Source organism: Mustelus asterias, chromosome 12 (genome assembly GCF_964213995.1).
Source record: "Mustelus asterias chromosome 12, sMusAst1.hap1.1, whole genome shotgun sequence".
In the NCBI taxonomy this organism is placed as follows: domain Eukaryota; kingdom Metazoa; phylum Chordata; class Chondrichthyes; order Carcharhiniformes; family Triakidae; genus Mustelus; species Mustelus asterias.
The window spans coordinates 18739036-18765305 of NC_135812.1; the positions used below are offsets into that span (position 1 = coordinate 18739036).

General features: G+C 45.7%; 1 protein-coding gene and 1 long non-coding RNA gene across 6 annotated transcripts in view; one reads left to right on the plus strand and one right to left on the minus strand.

The window, feature by feature from the left end:
* The window catches only part of LOC144501291 (coronin-6-like), a 303060-nt gene extending 290200 nt beyond the window's left edge, over positions 1-12860 (minus strand). For 3 of the 5 annotated variants that reach the window (XM_078224861.1, XM_078224860.1, XM_078224859.1), the window contains exon 1: positions 12430-12544. The gene's annotated coding sequence lies outside the window, so the exon portion shown is untranslated. Of the gene's footprint in view, positions 1-12429 lie in introns of all 5 variants that reach the window. The other 2 variants (XM_078224864.1, XM_078224863.1) reach the window with 2 other exon arrangements.
* LOC144501292 (uncharacterized) lies at positions 12843-24984 on the plus strand. Its single transcript, XR_013499094.1, has 3 exons — positions 12843-14163; positions 20131-20243; positions 24369-24984. It is a non-coding gene; the product is annotated as an uncharacterized LOC144501292 (long non-coding RNA).
* Positions 24985-26270: the final 1286 nt, after the last annotated feature.

Consider the following 26270-nt stretch of genomic DNA (forward strand, 5'->3'; position numbering starts at 1 on the left):
ACAACGTCCTACAGAATCCATTGACCATTTTGTCAGCAGATGCAGAGAAAAGGGTATGTACTGTTCCAGAGCATGAATCACAAAAAGCTAGCAGGCAGGTCCAACAAGTAGTTATGAAGGCAAATGTCATTTTGGCCTTTATTGCAAAGGGGTTGGAATCTAAAAATTTGTTGCAATTGTACAGGGTGTTGGTAAAGCTTCACCTGGAATACTGCGTACAGTTTTGGTCCCCTTACCTAAAAAAGGATATAATAGCATTGGAGGCAGTCCAAAGGGAATTCACCAGTCTAATTCTGGGATGAGAGGGTTGTCCTATCGAGAGATACTAAACAATCAGGGTCTGTATTGCTTGGAGTTTAGAAGAGTGAGGGGTGATCTTATTCAAACATAAGATCCTGAGGGGGCTTGACAGGGTAGATGGTGAGATGTTTTCACTGTGGGAGAGTCTCAAATAAGGGGACATTTATTAGGTAGAGATTTCGTCTCGCAGAGGGTGGTGAATCTCTGGAATTCTCTGCCCCAAAGGCTGACGGAGGCTGGATCATTCGAAGTATTTAAAGTGAAGGTGAATATATATTTGATAGATCGAGGAAGAGAGGCCCATGGGAAAATGGCACAGAAAAGGAGTTGAGACCGACATAGATCAGCCACGATCGTATTGAATGATAGGACAGGCTTGAAGGGCCTGGTGGCCTTCTCCTGCTCCTATTTCTTGTGTTCTTGCGTGATTTTTCGAATACAGAACTAGCAAACAAAATTGTTGAGTTAGTGATCGCAACCACTCCTGTGGACGCAGTCCAGAAAGACCTGCTAGACAAGCCCAAAATGCATAGCATTGAAGAGCTACTCAAAGATGGACGCAAGCATGACACCCTCTCACAGATCGATGAAACTTACAGACCCTAATCTCAAACCTGATATTGATGGAAACTGGACATATTCTTGGTGTACGCAGAGGATCATACCTTCCATATGTCTTGCTAGGTTGGGATGTTCTAGCGACTTTATCAGCAACTATGAGGCATGGGGCAGAACGGACCTTTGGCAGCAACGCTGCACCAAAGCAAAGGCTGATGCTGCTACAAAGAGCCATGCACTGATCCAAACAGATGGCCCATAAAGAGTACCTTCAAGCAATAAGAATGACCATCTGGTGTCCTGTAACACAAACGTGAGGTGACTGACAAAACCGAAAATGATGACAATGTGATTGGGAAGGCAAAGAGCAGTGAACACAGATTTCACGCCATTAATCTCGTGGAAAATGGGGCGGATGACCAAAAGCTTGGTCAAGTTTGGGTTTTCAAGGAGGAAGCAAAGGAAGGTAGAGAGGCAGAGAGGTTTAGGGAGGGAATCCCAGAGCTCAGGGCCCAGGCAACTGAAGATGAGACCACCAATGGTCCTGCAATTAAAATCAGGAATGCTTAAGATGCCAGAATTGGAGGAGCGTAAATATCTTGAAGAGTTGTAGGACTGGACGGTGGCGCAATGGTTAGCACTGTTGCCTCACAGCGCCAGGGATCCAGGTTCAATTTCCATCTTGGGTCACTGTCTGGGTGGAGTTTGCATGTTCTCCCCGTGTCTGCATGGGTTTCCTCTGGGTGCTCTGGTTTCCTCCCACAGTCCAAAGACATGTGGGTGAGGTGGATTGGCCATGGTAAATTGTCCATTAGTGTCAGGGGGATTAGCAGGGTAAATACGTAGGGCTACGGGGATAGGGGCTGGGTGGGATTGTGGTTGGTGCAGGCTCGATGGGCCAAATGGCCTCCTTCTGCACTGTAGGGATTCTATTCTATAATTCTGGAGAAGATAACAGACATAGGGAAGAGTGAGGCAATGAAGCAATCTGAAAACACATTTTAAAAGTTGAGTTATTGTTCAGCCAGATATCAAGGTACATCAGCAAGCACATGGGTGATTGGTGAATGGGACTTGGTACAAGAGAGCACATGGATGGAGTTTGGATTACCTTAAGTTTGGGGAGGGTAACATGAGAGAGGAGGCAAGAATGCCTTAGAGAGTCCAATCCAGAGATAACAACATACATGGATTCTGTTATCTTGGTTATGGGTCTTGAGAGGGAGCTGTTCATGATCTGGTCCTACAGATACTGCTGAAAGCAAGGCTGTTGGTTAAAAACTACCTTTTTCATTCAACAAAGAACAAAGAAAGGTACAGCACAGGAACAGGCCCTTCAGCCCTCCAAGCCTGTGCCTATCATGATGCCATAACTAAACTAAAATGAAAACTTTCTGTCCTTACTTGAACCTTTGGTCCATATCCCTCTATTCCCTCCCAATTCCTGTACCCATCCAGATGCCTCTGAAATGTTGCTAACATGCCTGCTTCCACCACCTCCTCTTGTAGCACACTCCAGGCACCCACTACTCTCTGCGTGAAAAACTTCCCCCTACATTATACTATGTATGATACAGACTTAGCACAAGGCTCCACTTTTTAAAAATTCGTTCACAACCTGTGGGTGTCATTAGACCAGTATTTATTGCCTATCCCTAATTGCCCTTGAGAAAGTGGTGGTGAGCTACCTTCTTGAACCACTGCAGTCCATGTGGTGTAGGTACACCCACAGTACAATTAGAGGGGAGTTCCAGGATTTTCACCCAGCAACAGTGAAGGAACAGTGATATAGTTTCAGCTTTGGGTGTGATTTGGAGAGGTCCTTTCAGGTGGTGATGTTTCCAGGCATCTGCCACTGCCCTTGTCCTTCCAGGAGGTAGCAGTCACAGGTTTGGAATGTGCTTTCAAAGAAGAGTTGGTGAGGTGCCACACTGCATTTTATGAATGACACACACTGCTGCCACTGTGCATTGGTGCTGGAGGAAGCGAGGTGGTGGATGGGATACCAATCAAGCAGGCTGCTTTGTCCTGGATAGTCATAGAGTCATAGAGATTTACAGCATGGAAACAGGCCCTTCGGCCCAACTTGTCCATGCCGCCTTTTTTTAAACCCCTCAGCTAATCCCAATTGCCCGCATTTGGCCCATATCCCTCTATACCCATTGTACCCATGTAACTATCTAAATGCTTTTTAAAATACAACATTGTACCCGCCTCTACTACTACCTCTGGCAGCTTGTTCCAGACACTCACCACTCTCTGTGTGAAAAAAATTGCCCCTGTGGACACTTTTGTATCTCTCCCCTCTCACCTTAAACCTATGCCCTCTAGTTTTAGACTCCCCTACTTTTGGGAAAAGATATTGACTATCTAGCTGATCTGTGCCCCTCATTATTTTATAGACCTCTATAAGATCACCCCTCAGCCTCCTACGCGCCAGAGAAAAAAGTCCCAGTCTATCCAGCCTCTCCTTGTAATTCAAACCATCAAGTCCCGGTAGCATCCTAGTCAATCTTTTCTGCACTCTTTCTAGTTTAATAATATCCTTTCTATAATAGGGTGACCAGAACTGCACACAGTATTCCAAGTGTGGCCTTACCAATGTATTGTACAACTTTAACAAGACAATTCCTGTATTCAATGTTCTGACCGATGAAACCAAGCATGCCGAATGCCTTCTTCACCACTCTGTCTACCTGTGACTCCACTTTCAAGGAGCTATGAACATGTTCCACTAGATCTCTTTGTTCTGTAACTCTCCCCAATGCCCTACCATTAACTGAGTAAGTCCTGCCCTGGTTCAATCTACCAAAATGCATCACCTTGCATTTGTCTAAATTAAACTCCATCTGCCATTCGTCAGCCCACTGGCCCAATTGATCAAGATCCCGTTGCAATCGAAGATAACTTTCTTCACTGTCCACTATGCCACCAATCTTGGTGTCATCTGCAAACTTACTAACTATGCCTCCTATATTCTCATCCAAATCATTAATATAAATGATAAATAACAGTGGGCCCAGCACTGATCCCTGAGGCACACCGCTGGTCACAAGCCTCCAGTTTGAAAAACAACCCTTTACAACCACCCTCTGGCTTCTGTCAAGAAGCCAATTTTGTATCCATTTAGATATCTCACACTGGATCCCGTGGGATTTAATCTTATGCAACAACCTACCATGCAGTACCTTGTCAAAGACCTTGCTAATGTCCAGGTGTCAAGCTTCTTGTGTGTTGTTGGAGCTGCACCCATCCAGGCAAGTGGAGAGTGTTCCATCACACTCTTGACTTGTACCTTGTAGGTGGTGGATAGATTTTGCAGAGTCAGGAGGTGGGTTATGAAGCTTGACACCAACCAAGAGGAAGCAGCCCACTTGATGGGCACCCAATAACTCAACTTGGGTTATATGCCGCAGAATTCCCAGCCTCTGACCTGCTCTTGCAGCCGTAGTATTTGTATGGCTAGTCCAGTTCAGTTTCTGGTCAATGGTAATGCCCAGGATCTTGATAGTGGGGGATTCAGTGATGGCAATGCCATTGAATGTCAGGGGAGATGGTTACCCAGAAGGGGGAAACAGTAAAACGGGGAAGTACAGTACTGATCTGAACTATTTTTTTTCCTTCTGGGTAGATTCTCTCTTGTTGGAGATGTTCGTTGTCTGACAATTGAGGGTGCAAATGTTATTGGCTGTTAACATGCCATGCCTAAATTTATTTAGGTCTTGCTGGTTATGGACACGGACTGTTTTAATGGCGCTGGGTATCATGCACATCATATGCAAACATCCCCACTTCTGACCTTATGATTGATGAGCAGCTTAAGGTGGTTGTGCTTAGGGCACTACCCTGATAAACTTCTGTAGCAATGTCAAAAGACTGAGCAGTATAACCTCCCACAAACACAACCATCTTCCTTTGTGCTCGGTACGGTTCCAACCAGCGGAGAGGTTTCCCCCCTGATTCCCATTGACTGTTCGGGTCCCCTGACACCACACTTGATCAAATGCTGCTTTGATGTCAAGAGCAGTCACTCTCACCCTCAGCCCGCGAGTCCAGCTCTTTTGTTCATGTTTGGATCAAGGCTGGGTGGCTCAGGCAGATCCCAAACTGAGCGTCAGTGAGCAGGTTATTGCTGAGTAAATGCCACCTGACAGCACTGCCCAATGACAACTTCCATCACTTTACTGAGCATTAAGTGTAGACTGATGAGGCAGTAATTGGCCAGGTTGGATTTATTCTGCTTTTTGTGGACAGGACATTCCTGGGCAATTTTCCACATTGCTGGATAGATGCCAGTGTTGTAACAGTACTGGAACAGCTTGGCCAGGGCCACAGCTAGTTCTGGAGTACAAATCTTCAGTACTATTGCTGGAAGGTTGTCAGGGCCCCATTGCCTTTGCAATATCCAGTATCTTCAGCCATTTTCTTGACATCACGTTGAGTGAATCGAATTGGCTGAAGGCTGGTGTCAATGGGGAAGTCAGAAGGAGGCCGAGAGAATCAACCACTTGGTACTTCTGACTGAAGATGCTAAGAACTACCTATGTCCATCTCTGTTGTCAAGTTATTTCACATCACTGGTAATGTCGACTATATATTTAGATATTTAACATTAACTCTGACTTACAAATGAGATTTTCCGTAGCAAGATGAGCTGAGGTAAGGGTAGAGTCTGACAAATGTTACAGAGTTGAAGACAGGCTGTTTCAGTAATGGTGTGGATAAGTAGTTAGAAGATCCTCTCTTGGTTCAATATGACATTGTGAAAAGTCTCAGACAGTTGCCAGGAGCGATTGAATTGATGCTGAGGGAATGGGGTTTGTTTTGGAAACTGAAGACATTGGCTTCAGTCTTTTCAATATTTAACTGGATGAAATTTCTGCTAATCCAGTATTAATTGTTGGATAACCAAGCTGAAAATTTTGAGGGAGTGGAGGGTTCAGTGGAGGAGGTGTAAAGCTGGGTATTATCAGCACTTGGAAACAGACGCTGTTTTTGGATGATGTCACCAAGGGTAAAAATAGGAGGAGGGTCAAGGACAGACCCTTGGGGGCACCATAGGTAACTGTACAAAGAGGAGAAAGAGTGGGTGATTCTCAGAGCACAATTGGATAGATAAGAATGGGACCAGATGAGTGAGTGATGTCCCACCCAGCCGCATAACATTGGAGTGAGCAAGATGGCGTGGCAAACCATGTCAAGAGCAGATAGTGAAGGATAAAGGAGGGATACTGTACCCTTGTCACAGTCACACAAGATGGCATTTGACTTCCAGAGCTATTGTGAGAGAGTCGCAGGGGCAGAAACCTGATTCGAGGGATTCAAAAATGGAGTTGAGAAGGAAAATGGGCATGGATTCGGAAGGCAACAACATATACAAGGACTTAAGGAGGAAAGGGACGTTCGGCCGCTAGTTTGAAAAGCTGGATATTATTCAACAATAATAGTCACATCTTCTTGAAATTGTGCAGTTCCACCGCCCCCCCCCCCCCCCTCCCCCCCAATCCAACCTCCACCAGATGTTCAGAGCCGGGACAGAGTTTACACTCTCAGTGATAAATTGCTACGCCTGTTGTCACATTTGGCAGCTCTCGCCTTTCACAGAAAATGATTATAATGCTCCATTATAAAGATTACCAGTGGATACAAAGCATGATCAGATTTTAAAAAAAATCCTCGGGAAAGAATTAGGCCATAGACTCGGAAATATTTCATTCCGCAATCTTGCTGTCACCCGGAACAGGTGACTAAAGAATGAGGCAAGCACAAATCCATCGCAGAGACCCTCAGAGGGAAGCCGGGCAAGATCCCGAGGCTTAGGGATAGATATTTCCGTTAATGCAGAGCCACTTACAGGTTAGCTGGGACAACAAAGATTTCAGTGACTCCAATTTTACTGCAGCTTTGCTTTATTGTTGGGAATTCCCCAAGATATTCCCTCAATTGACTTCAGATTTCTTTTGGCATCTCCCAGGAATTGCCAAGTTTGATGGGGGTTGTTGGAGGGAGGAATCATAGAATCATAGAATCCCTACAGTGCAGAAAGAGGCCATCCAGCCCATCGAGTCTGCACCGGCCACAATCCCACCCAGGCCCTATTCCCGTACCCCCACATATTTACCCTTCTAATCCCCTAACACTTGGATCAATGTAGCATAGCCAACTGACCTAACCCGCACATCTTTGGACTGTGGGAGGAAACCGGAGCACCCAGAGGAAACCCACACAGACACGGGGAGAATGTGCAAACTCCACACAGACAGTAACCCTGGGCGCTGCGAGGCAGCAGTGCTAACCATTGTGCCACCGTACCGCCCTAGGTAGGGAGGTGAGGGACGTGATGGGAGGTTTATTGATGGCGTCAAACCGAGCTTTCACCAGTTCTGTGCTGCATTAAAATCTGAGATTGTGAACTCCACAGCTACATTAATATTCTGATTCCGTTCTCCCAGAGATTTGTCTGAAAAACCAAATGATTCTTTTTTTTTTGCCAGCACTTCATGACTAGCTATTTCTGCATTACTGCCAACAGAATCACAATCCCTGGGATCAGATGTTTAAAATGCATGCATTCTCACAATTCCACTTGCATGTTGTAAGGTAGAATGAAATGGGCATTCCTCTCATATTTTGGAACCCCATCATGTCACCATCCCCTACTAAATTTGGGGTCGGGTGGGGGAGGTTGTCAGCAGAACTATAAATAGCAGATGTACCACTGACATTCTTTTGGCACCTTCCCAATAAATGTTTGGATTTGTGCAGCAGAAAGATAGGGAGTGTCATCAAATGGCAAGAGGTAGTTTTCCAATGTTGACCAGATGGCAGCGAGCCCCGCACACTGCATTTAATTCTCCTACTCTTTGAATTGTTGATGGGAAAAGTGTGCACTTAGCTCAACAGCCTCGGGAAAGCAGCCACCATAATCAAGGACCCCGGACATGCTCTCTTCCACCTTCTTCCATGGGGAAAAAGATACAAAAGTCTGAGATCACATACCAGTCGACTCACTAACAGCTTCTTCCCTGCTGCCATCAGACTTTTGAATGGATCTACCATATATTAAGCTGATCTTTCTCTTCACCATACCTATCACTACATTCTGCACCCTCTCCTTTCCTTCTCCCCTATGTACTTTATGAACGGTATGTTTTGCTTGTATAGCTCGCAAGAAACAATATTTTTCACTGTATCACAATACATGTGATGATAATAACTCAAATCAGCTATGCACCATCGGAACAATGCTCCGTAGCACACAATAAATTACCCACTAGATTCAACTTGGCTCACTTAGTAGCACCCCTGAGTCAAACGGCGTTGATTTACACCCTACCCTCGGTCCAGGGCATTTTACCTAGGCCGTTACAGATAAAATATAAAACTGGAGTACAAGAAGAAGTAAATAATGGAGGGAGGTGACAGTGTAGTGGTATTGTCACTGGACTAGTAATTCAGAAACCCTGTGTAATACTCCGGGGACCCAGATTCGAATCCCACCATGGTAGATGGTGAAATTCGAATTCAAAATCGTCTGGAATCTGAAGTCTAATTGTTGCAAAAATCTATCTGGTTCAGCAGTGCTCTTTGGGGATGGAAACCTGCCATAACTCTTAAATGCTATTCTGAAATGGCTGAGCAAGCTGGCTTGGGCAATAAAAGAAAAGTCGTGCTCCTATTGTGTAGCATTTTGGTGACATCTGGAGTTATCTTACCACTGTTCATGCTGGCGGGATTTTCTCACCTTGCCGCAGTGAATGGAGATTTGGCTGGCCTCCAAATTCTCCGATCACACTGTAGCGGGAGCGTGGCGTGAACAGCAGGTAAGATCGCGCCAACTGTGTGTAGTTCTAGTGTCCAAGTTTGATAGGATGGGAGCAGATGTTATCCTGTGCACAGTAAACTGGGCCTATACTCTCTGGAGTTCATTGGGAGGCAATCTCATAGAAATGTACAAGATTCTAATGGGGCTTGATACTGAGAGGCTGTTTCCCCTGGGTGGGGAATCTAGAACACTGTCCCAAGATAAGGGATCCATCATATAGGTCAGAGATTAGGAGAAATTTGGAGGATTGTGAATCTTTGGAATTCTTTACCCTCGACGATTGCCGATCATAGAATCCTTACAGTGCAGAAGCAAGCCATTGGGCTTCCTTTGATCCATTCGGCCCATCGAGCCTGCACCGACAACAATCCCACTCAGGCTCTATCCCCATAACCCCACGTATTTACCCTGCTAATCCCCTTGACACTAATCAACAATTTAGCATGGCCAATCCACCCAACCCGCACATCTTTTGGATTGTGGGAGGAAACAGGAGCACTCGGAGGAAACCCACGCAGGCACATGGAGAATGTGCAAACTCCTAGCCGGGAATTGAACCCGTGTCCCTGGGTGCTGTGAGGCTGCAATGCTAACCACTGTGCCACCACATTGGATCCTCCAGTGTTGAGTATATTCAAGGCCAGGATAGGTACTATTTTTGGCCTTTCATGGAATCAAGAGCAGGCTGGGAACTGGAGTTTACGCAGAAGATTAGCCTTCATATTGAATGGCAAAGCAGTCTTGAGGGGCCAAGTGAGCTACTCGTGCTGCTAATCCACATGTTTATACGAATCCTTCACAGGAGACAATTAAGCCAAGACCTTGCCTGCCTGTTCTAGTGGTTCAAGCAGATATTAATGATCCACTGCATTATTCAAAGATCTCCACACTCCTCTCAACCACTTCCAAAATGGAAGGGTCATCGACCTGATGGAGTTTAAAAACAGGGAGGTTATGGCGCAGCTGTATACGGTGCTGCTGAGACCAGACCTGCAGTACTGTGTACAGTTTTGGTGCCTATCCAGACTCTCTTCATTGATTGAGGTGTACAACATTATGAGGAACATAGATAGGGTAGATAGGAAGAAACTTTGCCCCTTAATAGAGAGGTCAAAAACCAGGGACGGGGTGGGGGGGGGGGGGGGGGGGGGGGCATCAATTTAAGGTAAGGTAAGGGGCAGGAGATTTAGAGGGAATTTGAGGAAACACTTTTTCACCCAGATGGTGGTGGGAATCTGGAACTCACTGCCTGAAAGGGTGAAAGGGTGGTAGAGACAGGAACCCTCACAACATTTAAGAAGCATTTAGATGAACACTTGAAACATAGCATACAAGGTTACGAACCACGCTAGAAAATGGGATTAGAACAGATAGGTTCTTGATGGCTGACGCAGTCACAATGGGCCGAAGGGCCTCGTTCTGTAGTGTAAAACTCTATGGCATACATATTATACCATTCAGCAAACCCTGAAATTGCAAATCCCCCTCCCCCAGTCATTCCCATGGGAAGGGTAACCTTGTTTTATTGTTAGAAGGGTCAATGTTAGACCCTTGACCTTGGCGACAAGGATGGAATCAAAATTTTACCAATTACAAGTTAGTAATCAAACAGACCATTCAGTTTTCTGCTGGTTCACTCGGTGTCACTGCGATACAGCAGGACATTTCATAATTTACCAAGATTCCCTATTCAGATTCACTTTAATGGGGAATTCATATGGGATGAATATTTATATTTAAATAAAAACATGAGGTCAAACTAAATAGTGAGCGAATTCCATAAAACACTGAACTTGATCTAAAGGTTAGACCAATGACTATTGCAGAGAATGTGTGCTACAGTGTGACTGTGATGTATTTAACATCAGTGGCCATTCAGGCCATCGCTTGCCTGTGGGTCAGTGTTGTTTTGATAAAGGCACAAGTCAGGAGTGTGATGGAATACTCCCCACTCACCTGGATGGGTGCAGTTCCAACAACATTCAAGAAGCTTGACACCATCCAGGACAAAGCAGCCCACTTGATTGGCACCACATCTACAAACATCCATTCCCTCCACCATTGATGCTCAGAAGCAGCAGTGTGTACTGTTTACAAGATGCACTGCAGCAATTCACCAAAGATCCTTAGACAGCACCTTCCAAACCCACGACCACTTCCACCTAGAAGGACAAGGGCAGCAGGCACATAGGAACACCACCACCTGCAAGTTCCCCTCCAAGTCACTCACCATCCTGACTTGGAAATATATCGCCGTTCCTTCACTGTCGTTGGGTCAGAATCCTGGAATTCCCTCCCTAACGGCATTGTGGGGCAACCCACAAACTTGGACTGCAGTGATTCAAGAAGGCAGCTCACCACCAGCTTCGGGCAACTCGGGATGGGTAATAAATGCTGGCCTAGCCAGCGACACCCATGTCCCACAAATGAATATTTTTTTTTAAAAAGCAAATTACTGCGGATGCTGGAATCTGAAACCAAAACAGAAAATGCTGGAAAATCTCAGCAGGTCTGACTGCATCTGTGGAGAGAGAATAGAGCCAATGTTTTAAGTCTGGATGATTGCGTTTTAGACCACCCAGACTCAAAACGTTGACTCTATTCTCTCTCCACAGCTGCCGTCAGACCTGCTGAGATTTCCCAGTCTTGCTCTTAGATACTTTAAAATACATTTGCAGTATCCGGGCTGGAGTTTGGATCATATGGAGCCAGCCACCTGTCCTAAGGTTATGACCACCGCACTCCCCTCCCTCCTGGGCCATATGGGCCAAGTGCCGGTAGATGGTATTGGGTGGGAGTTGAGGGGTGGGATTTTCCAGCCACTCTCACCCCAAGACCGGAAAATCCAGCCCAAGGTGAAAGGACCTTTGCATGGTCCACCCTCCCGCCCGCTACGATTCCCGTGGCGGGCGGGACAGGAAAACTCTGCCTCAGGTGTTTATCGCATGATGGGTCAGACTTGATGGGCTGAAGGGCCTCTTCTGCACTGTATGATTCTATGATGTGGGAAGGAAGGGGGTTAGAGCTCTGAGGAAGGGCCATCCAGACTCCAAACATTGGCTCTATTCTCTCTCCCCAGATGCTGTGAAACCTGTTGAGATTTTCCAGCATTTTCTGTTTTGATTGACTCTGCAAGATCAGGGAGCACAGTCTCTCCCTCCAGCTTTTGACAGCTTGGGCTGAACTTGCTATCTGCCTGCTGCTAAAAATTGAACAGCGCGGTGCACCGACTGAACCAGAACATGAAGCGGGCTACGTGACTACCTAGTGAGGGGAATGCCCTGAAAACACCAGGCTGCAGTTTCCCCTTGCCAGGGGGGTGGGGGAGGCTGGGCTGGGGAGGGGACGAACGAATTCACTAAACAACCACTGCTAAATGAAGCTCAGTTGAGCGAGGAAGCGCCTCACCCGCTCCAGTATAGAGAGACAAGGGTCAGTGTCCAAATATAGAGAACGATTCATTCCTGTGACCCGGGACACCAGTTCCAGAACAATAAACCGTTCAATACAATAAATAAATAAACACTCAAAACAATACCTGTCTGACATTTGTGTTTTTTTTAAAACAATCTACATAAATGGACATGTCCAGATCCTGTGTCTGGGCAGAATTGGCTGGAAGGGTGGGTTATGTATGTGTGTGCTATTTCAGATAGGTCACTGAATGGATCTGCAGACACGGAGGGTGGGGAGGCTTAAAACACAACGGGAAGGATAAGAAAAAGAGGGAGAGAGATTGCACTTACCAAAGTGAGAAGGACAAGTAGCGGTCTGTAGAAACGCAAGGAAGGGTTTGGTCCAGAAACTGTACCCAGCCGCAGATAGAGAGCGGAGAGGGCGAGAGAGACAGAGTCAACGGAAAGTGACGAAGAGGCTCGGCTTGGAGTGTGTCGGAGAATAAAATATGCAGAGGGCGTGAGAGAGCTCCGAGAGCTGTATGTGTGTTAGAGAGAGAGTGTGTTGTATGTGTGTTAGAGAGAGTGTTGTATGTGTGTTAGAGAGTGCTGTATGTCTGTGTTAGAGAGTGTTGTATGTGTGTTAGAGAGAGTGCTATATGTCTGTGTTAGAGAGTGTTGTATGTGTTAGAGAGAGTGTTGTATGTGTGTTAGAGAGAGAGTATTGTATGTGTGTTAGAGAGAGAGTGTTATATGTGTGTTAGGGAGAGAGTGTTGTATGTGTGTTAGAGAGTGCTGTATGTCTGTGTTAGAGAGTGTTGTATGTGTGTTAGAGAGAGTGCTATATGTCTGTGTTAGAGAGTGTTGTATGTGTTAGAGAGAGTGTTGTATGTGTGTTAGAGAGAGAGTATTGTATGTGTGTTAGAGAGAGAGTGTTATATGTGTGTTAGGGAGAGAGTGTTGTATGTGTGTTAGAGAGAGAGTGTTGTATGTGTGTTAGAGAGAGTGCTGTATGTGTGTTAGAGAGAGAGAGTGCTGTATGTGTGTTAGAGAGAGTGTTGTATGTGTGTTAGAGAGAGTGCTGTAAGTGTGTTAGAGAGAATGCTGTATGTGTGTTAGAGAGAGAGTGCTGTATGTGTGTTAGAGAGAGTGTTGTATGTGTGTTAGAGAGAGAGAGTGCTGTATGTGTGTTAGAGAGAGTGCTGTATGTGTGTTAGAGAGAGTGCTGTATGTGTGTTAGAGAGAGTGTTGTATGCGTGTTAGAGGGAGAGAGTGCTGTATGTGTGTTAGAGAGAGAGAGTGCTGTATCTGTGTTAGAGTGTTGTATGTGTGTTAGAGAGAGAGAGTGCTGTATGTGTGTTAGAGAGTGTGTTGTATGTGTGTTAGAGAGAGAGGGAGAGTGCTGTATGTGTGTGTTAGAGAGAGTGCTGTATGTGTGTTAGAGAGAGTGTATGTGTGTTAGAGAGAGAGTGCTGTATGTGTGTTAGAGAGAGTGTTGTATGTGAGAGAGAGAGAGTGCTGTATGTGTGTTAGAGAGAGAGAGAGTGCTGTATGTGTGTTAGAGAGAGTGTTGTATGTGAGAGAGAGAGTGCTGTATGTGTGTTAGAGAGAGTGCTGTATGTGTGTTAGAGAGAGAGAGAGTGCTGTATGTGTTAGAGAGAGGGAGAGTGCTGTATGTGTGTGTTAGAGAGAGGGCTGTATATGTGTGTTAGACAGAGAGAGTGATGTATGTGTGTTAGAGAGAGTGTTGTCTATGTGTTAGAGGGTTGTGTGTGTTAGAGAGAATGCTGTATGTGTGTGTTAGAGTGTTGTATGTGTTAGAGAGTGTTGTATGTGTGTTAGAGAGTGTTGTATGTGTGTTAGAGAGTGCTGTATGTGTGTTAGAGTGTTGTATTTGTGTTAGAGAGTGCTGTATGTGTGTTAGAGTGTTGTATTTGTGTTAGAGAGTGTTGTATGTGTGTTAGAGTGTTGTATTTGTGGTAGAGAGAGAGTGCTGTATGTGTGTTAGAGAGTGCTGTATGTATGTGTTAGAGAGTGCTGTATGTATGTGTTAGAGCGGACAAAACCTGACTCCAAAGACATACAGTAAGTGTGGGACATGCCACTTCATGAGGTTAAAATTACTTTAATGTAAAACAAACTAAACACTTCCATCTGAACAAAGACCCCAGGGGTTAACACAGGGGGAGGTTGTTTGGTGAAGGAGCCACTTGGCCAAGACTGCAGCGACACCGCTGCTTCTGCTGAAGGATATGAAGCGACGCAGACAACATCCAGTCCGAGTGAGCAGGGGAATGTCAGGGTTTTCCACTCTGCAGTGTGCCCTCAATCGGCAAGGGGAGGGAGGGGGCAGTAAAGTTGTGAATTCTAATCAGTAATTTGTCCTTCTTGACACACATGTGGGAGCTAAGACAGAAGGCTGAAAAGCGCACTGTCATTATCGCACCCGGAGGTTTCTGGCAATCGGCTCGCCTGGCTTTGCTGCAAATGGTGTGGAAGTGGCCGGGTTGAAACGCTGTCCCCGGCTTCAGCCGCTGTATCTGAAACAAGGCCTTTTTGCTTTTCCGGTCTTTTAAGTTCGTTTTGAACACAGAACAGGCAAAGCAAACGATGCACCGACTGCAGCACCCAGCATTGCACCCTGCACACCGCCAGCCATTGAGTGGAGTGAGAGGCAAGTGGCGGACCAGCCAGTGCAGTCATTGTACTTAAAGCAAATTTCCCCTCGCTTGTGTTGTTCCAATTTATAATTCCTAAATATCAATAATTCCAAACTTTATGACCAGCCAGAAAAATCTATCAAAACAATCTCCTGTTTTTTTCCCCTGTAGAAATATCGAAATAAAGTTTTAAATATATAAAGCAATATATTTCAATATTTGGTGGTTAAAGTTACCTATAGCATTAACATTGTGGTTTATTTCCATTTCCTTTTATTAATATTTTTCCTCATCTTTCTCTGAAGCCTGGGAGCTAATGTTATGGGATTAATTGATTCCATTAATTTTCAGTCTGAGGTCTGGGTGCACAATGACAAATTAATTCCCCCAGAGTATTCTTCTTGTCGCCCTGGGGATGAGTAACGTGACCACAATGGGGTTGCTCTCTCTGCTGGGGGGCATTCCTGGAGATTTCATTAAAGTTTATTTATTAGTGTCACAAGTAGGCTTACATTAACATTGCAATGAAGTTACTGTGAAAATCCCCTCGTCGCCACACTCTGGCGCCTGTTCGGGTACACTGAGGGAAAATTTAACATGGCCAATGCACCTAACCAGCACGTCTTCCGGACTGTGGGAGGAAACTGGAGCACGTGGAGGAAATCCGCACAGACGCGGGGAGAATGTGTAGACTCCACACAGACACCCAAGCCGGGAATTGAACCCAGGTCCCTGGCATTGTGAGGCAGCAGTGCTAACCACTGTGCCACCATGCTGCCAATCACATCACATGACATCCTACTCCAAACCACCTCACTCTCTTCACCTATTGGTCCAACCACAAGGCACACGGCTTATCCAGACTTCTTGTTACTCAACTGGATGAATTTTGACTCTTTGGTGAAACATCCCTTCTATCATCTTCAATATTCTTGGCTGCTTTACCACTTTCCCACGCACCACCCCACACTCCACCCCCAATCACATACCCCAGGGAGCGCCCAAATAGCAGAAGACAGGCTTACATTAACATTGCAATGAAGTTACTGTGAAAATCCCCTAGTCGCTGCACTCTGGCACCTGTTCGGGTACACTGAGGGAGAATTTAGCATGGCCAATGGATTTTGAACACCCAGCACTGATAAACTCATATCCCAACCCATCTCTATATTTCGAATGTGATCTATTCATCACATTTTTCTGGGCGGCACAGTGGCACAGTGGTTAGCACTGCTGCCTCAGAGTGCCAGGGACTTGGGTTCAATTGCCGGCTTGAGTCACTGTGCGGAGTCTGCATGTTCTCCCTGTGTCTGCATGGGTTTCCCCCAGGTGCTGCGGTTTCCTCCCACAGTCCGAAAGATGTGCTGGTTAGGTGCATTGGCCATGCTAAATTCTCCCTCAGTGTACCTGAATAGGCGCTGGAGTGTGGTAACACTTAATGTCAGCCTACTTGTGACACTAATAATAAACAGATAATATATAATCTAGATGTTATACATATCTAAATAGCACACATTCTTCACAATTTGAAGTGTTGGGTACTTTGTTGCAGCTAGGAATTAAGTAATAGCTGTCAGGAGCCAAACCTCTTTGTTTTTGATTGTATGATTTTTTGACGTTCAACTGACTGGGCATTTTGCAATTTGAAAAGAGACAGAACAAACTACATAAAAATACAAGGTCATCTTCCAAGGTGCAGGTGCAAAATAAACAAATCACCCTCAGTGGAGTGTGAAGAGAGTGACGTTTCCTATAATTCATAGACCCATCAAAACCCATCACTCTCTAAGGAAGAGACAATAAAATGCAAAGCTCTGGATATTGAAACAATGGGTGCCACAGACAGACCCACCCAAAAACCTCTTAGAAATACAAATTAGGTGAAGTGTTTCAGGCCAAGCTTGAGTCATTAAGGCGAGGTTTCAGCAGAGAGAACAGGCTGAGAGTGGGCCCTCTCCCTCCCTTTCTTTTGGAACAAGTAAATTACTCAGTTTGAAAGTCAATGTTACTGGGCATCTAACAGCGAACTGATAGCTTATAATAATTGCAACATCATATTCACCTGATAGTATCCACAAAAACAGCTAATCCAAATCTGCCTCAGCATTTATAAATGTATACTTCTAGGACAATCAAAGCATATTTAACCGCTTATTCTTTTAACTATTTTTGTTGAACTCTTACATCCTTTATTTCTGTTTGTGTGAGACATCGCATTTTTATAATTTTCATGAGTTTCGTGGCCAATAAATTTGGTCTTCCTTTAACTCGAGAAAACCTTGTTTGATAGACATCTTATTTGTCAAAGCTTAAATAGTTAAATAACTGTGGTGGGTGGCATGGTGGCACAGTGGTTAGCACTGCTGCCTCACAACACCATAAGAACATAAGAAATAGGAGCAGGAGTAGGCCATCTAGCCCCTCGAGCCTGCCCCGCCATTCAATAAGATCATGGCTGACCTGACGTGGATCAGTACCACTTACCCGCCTGATCCCCATAACCCTTAATTCCCTTACCGATCAGGAATCCATCCATCCGCGCTTTAAACATATTCAGCGAGGTAGCCTCCACCACCTCAGTGGGCAGAGAATTCCAGAGATTCACCACCCTCTGGGAGAAGAAGTTCCTCCTCAACTCTGTCTTAAACCGACCCCCCTTTATTTTGAGGCTGTGTCCTCTAGTTTTAACTTCCTTACTAAGTCATAGAAATCATAGAAACCCTACAGTGCAGAAGGAGGCCATTCGGCCCATCGAGTCTGCACCGACCACAATCCCACCCAGGCCCTACCCCCACATATTTACCCGCTAATCCACGCATCTCAGGACTCTAAGGGGCAATTTTTAACCTAGCCAATCAACCTAACCCGCACATCTTTTGGACTGTGGGAGGAAACCGGAGCACCCGGAGGAAACCCACGCAGACACGAGGAGAATGTGCAAACTCCACACAGACAGTGACCCGAGCCGGGAATCGAACCTGGGACCCTGGAGCTGTGAAGCAGCAGCGCTAACCACTGTGCTACCGTGCCGCCCACAAATATGCCTGACGTGGAAAGAATCTCTTCGCCTCCACCCTATCCAGCCCCCACATTATCTTATAAGTCTCCATAAGATCCCCCCTCATCCTTCTAAACTCCAACGAGTACAAACCCAATCTCCTCAGCCTCTCCTCATAATCCAAACCCCTCATCTCTGGTATCAACCTGGTGAACCTTCTCTGCACCAGCATTCACAGAATCCCTACAGCGCAGAAGGAAGTCGTTTGGTCCATCGAGTCTGCACCAATGACAATCCCACCCAGACCCTATCCCCGTAACTTCACATATTTACCCCACTAATCCCTCTAATCTATACATCCTGGGACACGAAGGGGCAATTTAGCATGGCCAATTCATCTAACCGGCACGTCTTTGGACTGTGGGGGGAAACCGGAGCACCCAGAGGAAACCCACGCAGACACGGGGAGAACATGCAGACTCAGCACAGACAGCAACCCAAGCCAGAAATCAAACCCAGGTCCCTGGAGCTGTGAGGCCTCGGGTCATTGTCTGTGTGGAGTCTGCACATTCTTCCTGTATCTGCGTGAGTTTCTTCCGGGTGCTCCGGTTTCCTTTCACACTCCAAAGATGTGTGGGTTCGGTGGACTGACCATGCTAAATTGCTGTCAGGGCGGGTTAGTAAGCTAAACATGAGAGGTTACAGAAATAGGGCCCGGGTGGGACTGTTGCCATGCCGGCTCCATGGGCCAAATGGTCACCTTTGCATTGTAGTGATTCTATGATTCGATGAAATACATTTGGATTCAGAAAAGGCATATTCTCGAGGAGAAAGGGAAATAGGCCTGAATCGTTACAAACACAGCCCTGCTGGCTGCAGCTGCTCTCCTGCCATTTTACTCTCTAATGTGTGTTAATTGGCATCAATCGAGAGAGAAGTCTCGCTTTGGAGAACTGCCGGCCAATCTGACTCCAGTTCTATGGCTACTAATGCGTGTCAACTGGGGCAAGGGCAGCTTCCCTAGCTTCTCATCCAGGGCCTTCCTGTCCCAGCATAAAATCACCGCAAGGTCAAGGCGGGTGGAACTCGGAGGGAATCCCATCCCTGGAATATCCCCACCCCCATTCCCCTCACCTAAAAAACCCACTGGAGGTTGGAGGGAGGGTAAATTCCTGGTCTCAAATGTTTGTTGTGACCAACTGAGGGGGTCGAATAGAGGGGAGCCAGTTCCCCTCTTCTCACTTAGTCACAGCATTAGCTTTATAAAGGGCAATCCAATCTCCCAAAGGTCACCAACAAGGCATCAAGGCACGGGAAAATGCACAGGGGACAAAGACAATGTACAACAAAGCATGTTGCAGGATTACCAGCCAGGGAATGAATGGTGGGTTAACTGATTGAGTTTTGCTGTCAAGTCAAGCACCTGTTGTTATCACTGGACAGAGAAGTTTACACTTTTTCACGAATTCCTAAGGCCATGGGAGAGGAAGGAAAGAAGGAAGAGAAAGCGGTGAAGGAAGAAGAACTTGTCTTTACACAGCCCATCTCATGATGCAAGGACATTTGCAGCATCAAGTGTTTTTGAAGAGTAATCATTGTTTCAATGTAGCAAGGACTCTGGATTTGGATCCTGCTTCCCAGGAAAAGTTCTTCATGGTTGTTTCCAACGACCATCATGGAGTTTCAGGGAGAGGTACATCCTTGTTTACAGCCTCACATGGTTGTTATTGTCACCAGTTCAGAATAATGAACTCAAAAGGTTTATTGTTATCAATGCAAGAATCCAACTCCCGTCTCCTCACTGCCAAGCGACTGGCATCTCTAATAATGCGGATAATCATTGAATCCTTACAGTATGGAAGGAGGCCATTTGGCCCATCGAGTCTGCACCAAGCACAATCCCACCCAGGCCATATCCCCATTACCTCACGTATTTACTCTGCTAATCCCCCTGACATTAAGGGGCAATTTATCATGGCCAATCCACCTAACTTGGACTGTGGGAGGAACTGGAGCACCGGGAGGAAACCCACACAGACACAGGGAAAATGTGTAAACACCACACAGACAGTCACCCAATGCTGGAATTGAACCCGTGTCCCTGGCGCTGTGAGGCAGCACTATGCCACTATGCCACCCGATATAGAAGCATGTTTAAGTGCAGTATTTAAGTGTAATATTTAAATCCACATAGTTAATATAATATTTAGTCAATGCAACAGAAGATGGCCTCCACTTTGAATACTCAATGGGTGCTATGGTACACGTAGTCTATTTCACACCTGAATAAAATGATCACAATCCATTCATTGCTGTAATTGAGGAACTGTGTCATGTTTAACTTGCTTGTTTCATTACCCCTGACTCTAAATCTTTTTAATTTTAAATTCATAGGAACATAATCTAAGAAATAGCAACAAGGGTAGGATCTATGACTCCCTGACTCTCACCGGCCATTCTGCAAGGATGAGATCTTCGTGGACAGCCCACAAGTGGTCACAGCGCAGGTAAAGAATGCACAGGAAGAAAGGGAATGGGTGATGCCAGACAGAGTAGAAGTACTAGGCAGGTGGTGCAGAAATCCCCTGGGTCCGTCTCCCTCTCTAACAGGTTTTCCCTTTTGGGCGGCACGGTGGCACAGTGGTTAGCACTGCTGCCTTGTAGCGTCAGGGATCCAGGTTCGATTCCCGGCTTGGGTCACTCTGTATGTGGAGTTTGTACATTCTCCCCGTGTCTGCGTGAGTTTCCTCCCACACTCCAAAGATGTGCGAGTCAGGTTGATTGGCCATGGTCAATTGACCCTTGTTTCGGGAGGGGTTAGCAGGGTAAATATATGGGATTATAGTCCTGTGTGGGATTGTTGTCACTGCAGGCTCAATGGGCCGAATGGCCTCCTTCTGTACTACAGGGATTCTGTGATACTGTTGGGAGAGGTGGTTTCTCAGGTGAATGCAACAAGAGCCAGGTCGATGGGAGCACAAGTGGCTCAGCTACACGGGGCGAGGGGAGAAAAAAGAGTGGGAGAGAATTGTGATAGGGGATTCTATCATATGGGGAACAGATAGATGTTTCTGTGGCCGCAGACTTGACGTCAGGATTGTATGTTGCCTCCTTGCTGCCAAGGTCAGGGATGTCAAGAACGTGGGTGCTGGGGAAGTTGCTAGACTCCATTATCAAGGATTTCATAACTCAGCATTTGGAAGGCAGTGGTATAATCAGACAAAGTCAACATGGATTTACAAAAGGGAAATCATGCTTGACAAATCTATTGGAATGTTTTGAGGATGTAACTAGTACAGTTGACCGAGGAGAACCAGTGCATGTGGTTTATTTAGACTTTCAGAAGGTTTTCAACAAGGTCTCATGTAACAGACTACTATGTAAAGTTAAAGCACATGGGATTGCAGGTAATGTCTTGAGATGGATAGAAAGCTGGTTAGCTGATAGGAAGCAAAGAGTTGGCATAAATGGGCTTTTTTCTGATTGACAGTCAGTGACTAGTGGGGTTCCGCAGGAAACTGTGCTTGGACCCCAACTGTTCACATTATATATTAACGATTTGGAAGAGGGAACTGAATGTATTATCTTCAAATTTGCAGATGATACAAATTTGGGTGGGAGGGTGAGCTGTGAGGAGAATGCAGAGACGCTTCAGTGTGATTTGGACAGGCTGAATGAGTGGGCATATGCGTGGCAGATGCAGTATAATGTGGATAAATGTGAGGTATCTACTTTGGTAGCAATAATAGGAAGACAGATTATTACTTGAATGGGTGTAAATTGAGAGAAGTGGATACTCAACCTGACCTTGGAGTTCTCATGCATCAGCACGCAGGTACAGCAGTAAAGAAGCAAGGAAGGCAAATGGTATGTTGGCCTTCATGGCGAGAGGATTTGAGTATAGGGATAGGGATGTTACTGCATCTTTGAGTAAACCTCATTGCTTACTAACCCATCCAGCTTTGTATCGTCATTGGATTTGAATAGCTGATACTCGGCCCCTTCATCCTGGTTTCAACTGAGGGCCAAACAGTGAATTATGATAGAAGGGCTCAATTCACTGCTCTTGTATGTGAATATGCAAAATATAGTACAGTTTTCATTATTTTCCTTATTACCTGTTCTTATTGTTAGTGCAAGTTGTTTGGGAATGGAAAAGGCTGGAATATCATTCGAAATGAAATAGCAGAGGTAGGACAAGATATTCAAACTCATCAAAGTTAAAAGTTAAACAACATCCTTGGGGTTACCATTGACCAGAAATTCAACTGTACCCGCCACATAAACACAGTAGCTACAAGAGCAGGTTAGAGGCTTGTAATACTGTGGCGAGTAACTCACCTCCTGACTCATGCATCAGTCGCTGAATGTAAGCGTGCAGGTACAGCAGGCAGTAAAGAAGGCAAATGGCATGTTGGCCTCCGAGGTGGACTGGGGTCAGGTTTACTCAGGTTTTGATCAGGAAGCCATTTAAAGATGGCGCCCCAATCTCTGAGCATCCAGGATTTGCCGGCATGTTGAGCACCCAGCATCCCCTCCTGCATGTTGGTGTGAAACACGCCCCCTTGAGTTTTTTTGGCAGAGTGTAGTAAGATCGAGGAGAAAACGTACAGTGGTACAGTGGTTAGCACTGCTGCCTCACAGCGCCAGGGACCCGGGTTCGATTCCCGGCTTGGTTCACTGTCTGCGTGGAGTTTGCACGTTCTCCCCATGTCTGCGTGGGTTTCCTCTGGGTGCTCCGGTTTCCTCCCACAGTCCAAAAGAAGTGCTGGTTAGGTGTATTCTCCCTCAGTGTTCCTGAACAGGCGCCAGAATGTGGCGACTAGGTGGTTTTCACAGTAACTTCATTGCAGTGTGAATGTAAGCCTATTTGTGACACTAATAAATAAACTTTACTTTTACTTTAAGAAAGCTGATTGGTTTCTCTGGAGAGAAACACGCCAGTTTTCGCACTGGAAATACCATTTCAGCAAATTTTAACCCAAGCCCCACAGATATCAGAAAATAAAGGTTCCCCTTTGGTACAAATCAATTAAAGCAAAACATGGTTTATTTAAACATAAGGGTGGAATTTTACCAGGATGCCCACTCCGATTCCGGGGGCGGGTGAGGTTCGGAGAACAGCATTCTCCGTTGGCCTCGGGTGGGATCATACGAACCTTGTAAAATTCCACCCAAGGTGTCATCCAAAGTTCACATTGTTTTTAGCCATTTCTTCAAACTGATTCTTTAAAAAACCCTAATTGTATTGTGGGCCATTTAGACCCAGACAGCCGCTTCAGCTGAAAACAATAAAACTATTCTGTTTCTTCACAAACAACTTTCTTTCCTGTAAAGCATTCCAACTTGCAGAAATGCAAACTTACCCTTTTAAAATTGCTAAAGGAATAACTTCCAAATATGTTACTGATTGTGAAACAAAATGGTGGAATGATCAAAGCCTCACATTAGGATATTGTCCAAGACCAACCACCTTCAGCTGTTTCTTCAATGACCTGTTTTCCAACATAAATTCAAAACTGGGAATGTCCACTTATAACTCACAATATTCCGTACCAGCCGCAACACAGATATTGGAACAGTCCCTGTTTCATGCAGCAAAATCAGAACAACATTCATTTAAAAAGTAACACCACATAAGTGACAGGTCAAAAGCTTCTCCAACAAGACAGAATGTAACTATTTCTTCTTGACATTCAATGGCATTCCCGGCACAGAATTCCCCACCATCAACATCCTAGCGTGTTATCATTAACTATAAACTAAACTGAACCAGCCATATGGATATTGTGGCTACAAGAACAGGTTAGAGGCATCGAAGACAAAGCAGCCTCTTTGATCGACACCCCATTCACTATATTATGGGGGGCATGGGTGGATCAGTGGATAGCACTGCTCACAGCACCAGGGACCCAGGGTTTGATGCCTTGCTTGGGTCACTGTCTGTGCGGAGTCTGCGCGTTCTCCCCGTGTCTGCGTGGGTTTTCTCCAGGTGCTCTGGTTACCTCCCGCAGTCCAAAAGACGTGCTGGTTAGGTGGATTGGCCATGCTAAATTCTCCCTCAGTGTACCCGAACAGGAGTGTGGCGACAAGGGGATTTTCACAGTAACTTCATTGCAGTATTAATGTAAGCATATTTGTGGCACTAATAAATAAACTTTAAACTTAAACATCCACTCCCTCCACCACCAGTGCAGAGTGGAAGCAGTGTTCACCATATACCAATTCCACTGCAGCAACTCATCAAGTCTCCATCGACAGCACTTCCCCAAACCCATGATCTCTGAACCTTGAAAAACGAGGCCAGCGGGTATATGGGAACATTACCACCTGCGAGCTCACCTCTAAGTCATGCACAACCCTAGCTTGGAAATACATCGTAAGAGTTTTAACAACACCAGGTTAAAGTCCAACAGGTTTATTTGGTAGCAAATACCATTAGCTTTCGGAGCGCTGCTCCTTCGTCAGATGGAGTGGAAATCTGCTCTCAAACAGGGCACAGAGACACAAAATCAAGTTACAGAATACTGATTAGAATGCGAATCTCTCCAGCCAACCAGGTCTTAAAGATACAGACAATGTGGGTGGAGGGAGCATTAAGCACAGGTTAAAGAGATGTGTATTGTCTCCAGACAGGACAGCCAGTGACAACGTCAGCCAACATTGTCTACCTGATACGTTGCAGGAAAGGATGTCCCGCGGCATGGTACATTGGGGAGACCATGCAGACGCTACGACAACGGATGAATGAACACCGCTTGACAATCACCAGGCAAGACTGTTCTCTTCCTGTGGGGGAGCACTTCAGCGGTCATGGGCATTCAGCCTCTGATCTTCGGGTAAGCGTTCTCCAAGGTGGCTTTCACGACACACGACAGCGCAGAGTCGCTGAGCAGAAACTAATAGCCAAGTTCCGCACACATGAGGACGGCCTAAACCAGGATGTTGGGTTCATGTCACACTATCGGTAACCCCCACAGCTTGCCTCCTGGACTTGCAGAATCTCACTGGTTGTCCTGTCTGGAGACAATACACATCTCTTTAACCTGTGCTTAATGCTCCCTCCACTCACATTGTCTGTATCTTTAAGACCTGATTGGCTGTAGAGATTCGCGTTCTAATCTGTATTCTGTAACTTGATTTTGTGTCTCTGTGCCCTGTTTGAGAGCAGATTTCCACTCCATCTGATGAAGGAGCAGCGCTCCAAAAGCAAATGGCATTTGCTACCAAATAAACCTGTTGGACCTTAACCTGGTGTTGTTAAAACTCTTACTGTGTTTACCCCAGTCCAACACCGGCATCTCCACATCTTGGAAATACATCAACATTCCTTCACTGTTGCTAAGTGAAAATCCTGGGGCTCCCTCCCTAACAGCACTCTGAGTGTATCTACACCACGTGGAATCCAGTGATTCAAGAAGATGGTGACCCACCATCTTCTCAAGGGCTAGCGATGAATAAAGTTAGCAAGATACATAAAATATAGAGAAAGGAAAGCAGCAGTTGTGAAAAAGTGCTGGGTAGTAGTGAGGGCATCTGTAAATTGTACAGACATATGAACTGCTGAAATGTTGCTTTTTAAAAAATTTTTTATTCATTCATGGGACATGGGCATTGCCGCCTGGACAACATTTATTGCCCATTCCTAGTTCCCTTGAATTGAGTGGCTTGCTAGGCCATTTCAGAGGACAGTTGAGAGTCAAGTTGAGAGTTGAATGACAGGGTGGTACAGTGGTTAGCACTGCTGCCAAACAGCGCCGGGGACCCGGGTTCGATTCCCGGCTTGGGTCACTGTGCGGAGTCTGCATGTTCTCCCCGTATCATAGAAATCATAGAAACCCTACAGTGCAGAAGGAGGCCATTCGGCCCATCGAGTCTGCACCGACCACAATCCCACCCAGGCCCTACCCCCACATATTTACCCACTAATCCCTCTAACCTATCTGCGTGGGTTTCCTCCGGGTGCTCCAGTTTCCTCCCACTGTCCAAAAGACGTGCTGGTTAGGTGCATTGACCATGCTAAATTCTCCCTCAGTGTATCCAAACCGACGCTGGAGTGTGGCAACAGTGGATTTTCACAGTAACTTCATTGCAGTGTTAATGTAAGCCGACTTGTGACACTAATAAATAAATTTAAATATAAATTTTTAAAAACACATTGCTGTGGCTCTGGCCATGTAGGCCAGACCAGATAAGGATGGCAGATTTCCTTCCCAAAAGGACATTAATGAACCAGATGGGTTTTTCCGACAATCGACAATGGTTTCATGGTCATCAGTAGATTCTTAATCCCAGATATTTATTAGTGAATTCAAATTCCACCTTTGGCTGTGGCGGGATTTGAACCCTGGTCCCCAGAACACTTGTAGAGAGGCGACTATCCTTGCCGACCCCATCTGAACAATTAAATAGGATGTGAGAGCTGTGGAGCAGAATCGATTTTGTCAAAAATTGCAATGGGAAAACCAGATCTAGTTAATTCCAGCCTTTACGAAATAAAATATTGGAAAATTTGCAAGCTCACTGCCTACAGC